We start from the raw sequence: 3,332 nt of genomic DNA, 5'->3' as shown, positions 1-3,332 counted from the left end.
TTTTCTGGTATAAACATGAACCGGACATAATTCAGTCCGTCCATTTGATTTTCGAGTTTGAGGGCCTTAATGATTACCAAATTGGTTGAAATTTTGCAGAGATGATCTACACAATATTATCTAGATACTAGACGGTGGAGATGAGGAAATTCGATCGAAAAGTCGTGAAAAAATGAAAATCCGCACCAAAACCATTGGTGCAGACGTCCGCAGCTGAGAAAAATCATATATATATATATATATAGTTCCCTTCCAGAGCGGGACACCGTTTTGAAATTAAAATGTGGTGCTCCTCATTTCGCTCACTTTTAGGTCACATTTTCAAATCTCCACCGTTCAGTGTCTAGAACATAGAACATAGTGTGTAGATCATTCCTGCAAAGTTTCATTCAATTTGGAGATCATTTGAGTACCAAATTAGATTAAATGAATCAACTGAACAAAATCTGTCAAAATAGAACCGTTCGTGTAAATCATAATTATGGAAGCTTAAATGATCCGATAGTGCATCATTACCCGATCATGAAAATATAGAGGAGATATGATGAGTTTAAATGGTCCATCCAGCGTACAATACAATATTGCGTGGCTCTGAAAGGCTGGCAGCAGCTATGGGTTGTCTTAGGACTCAAAACCCTAGCACGCAGCTAATCCTCCCCTCATCTAACTCTGGCATATATGCGACATCCTTTATCTGATCTGAAATGAAATGGCACCTCGCACTACCACTCTGACCACTTTCTTAAAATACCCCAACCCACCTAATATAAATAAACATGCTGCTCGATCGATCATGAGAATTCATTTGACTCATATACCGTAGATCTGTATCTTTCCCCAGAGACCCTGATCCTATTTCATTCTCGAACTCCAAGCCCCCATAATCTCAGAGGTCAGGGATACAAGGGTTTAGAGTAAGGACAGAGTGGGGAGGAGAGAAGGGTCTCTTTCTTTAGAAATTTATCTAGTGTATAATTTATATATATATATACCTAGGTCAAGATAAATTGTAAATTTCTGTACAGAAATAAAAGTATATATAGCTTTTAGAAAAAGGAACCGCGATTGATTTGGCCGGTGGTTTTATTTCGACTTCATCATCATCATCATCATGGCATACAATGGTAACAATGACATCAATGGCAATGCCTTGTACAGCGAGGGAAGCCCCTCGGAACTGAGCTGCGGATTAATGGAGGGCAATAATATGGGGCTGAAGAAAGGTCCATGGACGGCGGTGGAGGATCGAATTCTGATGGAGTACGTGAGCAAACACGGCGAGGGGAACTGGAACGCGGTGCAGAGGAATTCCGGGCTCAAGCGTTGCGGCAAGAGTTGCAGGCTCCGGTGGGCTAATCATCTCCGCCCTAATTTGAAGAAAGGTCAATTCACACCCGAGGAAGAGAGGCTCATTCTTGAGCTCCACGCCAAATACGGCAACAAATGGGCACGCATGGCCTCTCAGGTAATTAATTTGTGGTCATCTTCATTAATTTGCATGGGACTAATTTGCATGCAGGCCAATTAATTTTTGGGAGCTTTTGGATCTTAATTTGGAGGCTTTTAATTTGGATTTAATTTTCTGTTTCCAATCTTGATTGATAGTTACCTGGACGAACAGATAATGAGATTAAGAATTACTGGAACACAAGGGTGAAGAAGCGATTACGCAAAGGTCTTCCACTATATCCTCAAGACATTAACCCATCCAAACGAGTATGCCATTCATATTCTCATTCCTATGATGAAAACACAATGAGCATTCCAACAGGACTAAAACAACTTGTAACCAGCACAATGCCACAGACAGACACTAATTTCAGCTTCCAATCACATCCCTCGTCATCCCAAAACCAAACCCAACTCCCTCCCCGCCCCTCCCAAAACCAGCACAACTCCACTTTCAATCATTCCCTCCCTCTTTATGATCCCACCACCTCGATGCCCTCGTTTAACTTCCACCACCCTGCTCAAATGCTCGGAACCCCGTTAGGCTACAAACGATACCAAGAAGATATTGGGTTCTCGCCTCCTATTTCCCCAACTCGACAAAGAAATAGCTCCATTTTGCGAACCACCTCCATGCCCGATATTGCTTCCTATCAACAGTTTGCAACAGGCACCAACTCGATGTCTGACATCTTCTCCTTTCAGTTCCAGCTGCAGACTCAAACACCACAGCTCCCTTCAAGCCAAGCATCTCATACTCGGTCGTTGTCAGATATCACCACCACCAGTCATGCCAACTTCATAAATGCGACTCATAGCAGTGATGGGTTTTTGGAGCAGTTGTTGCAAGAAGCTGAGAGATTTGGTTATGGTTCACATCCAATTAGGAAACAAATTGGCGGTCAGTTGGATTCATCTGATCATGAAAAGAGTTATGCCTTCGATGGATATGGTCACTCACTGGCTTCAACAGCCATGGATAGCTCTTTATTAGGTATAGATGTGTACTTGTTCTTATTTTCTTAAAGGAGATCGATAATTGTGTACGTACGATACTCATTCGCTTTTTTGTCCAAACCATATGCAGAAATGAAACCAACCCAGGATCATGAGCAGATGAACTCCATACCCAAGTACTTGGCGAAGTTGTTCAGTTTCAACTCTTCGACGGAGCTGGTGCCCAACTCGAACGATGGGGAGAGTACAGAACTACCTAATAGCTCTTCATTAGGTATAGATGTTATCTTGTTCTTATTTTTCTTAAAGGCGATCAATGTACGTAAATGATACTCATTCACTCTTTTGTTCGGCAACTATGCAGAAATGAAACCAACTCATCAGGATCATGATGATGAGCACATAAACTCCATACCCAAATACTTGGCGAAGTTGTTCAGTTTCAACCTATCCACGGATCAGGCGGTGCCCAATTCGTACAATGGTGAGAGTACGAAACTGCCTAATAGTCAGACTTCTGGAGTAACAGAGGGTAGTCATTTGGAGTTTGACATGCAACAGCGTATGGATTCATTCTTCCCGGCAGCTAACTCTTGGGACAACTTGGCTGAAACCTCAGTGGAGGTATCTTAGACCAGCAACTGATCACGTTTGGCATATGAAGCTCATTACATATATATTTCCTGCTAATTTCAACGGGAGACTGAAAAACGCAAACTACGAAGAGTTATCATCTTCTTGAAAAATAAGTAGCGGTATGTTATTCCAAGCATTCAGTTGTGATAACGCCGATTCCTACCATGGTTCACGATGTGCATTGCTCTCCCGTACCCCATTTTCATGGTTTAGGCTGCTCCTACTTCGCTGGCCGCCATAAGTCACAAATTTATAAGTTGAAGATAAGGATTCGAAGTCCTTTTTCAACC

Source organism: Fragaria vesca, linkage group LG3 (genome assembly GCF_000184155.1).
Source record: "Fragaria vesca subsp. vesca linkage group LG3, FraVesHawaii_1.0, whole genome shotgun sequence".
Classification (NCBI taxonomy): Eukaryota; Viridiplantae; Streptophyta; class Magnoliopsida; order Rosales; family Rosaceae; genus Fragaria; species Fragaria vesca.
The sequence above is the reverse complement of the archived record's forward strand: the minus strand, read 5'-3'. Positions refer to the sequence as shown.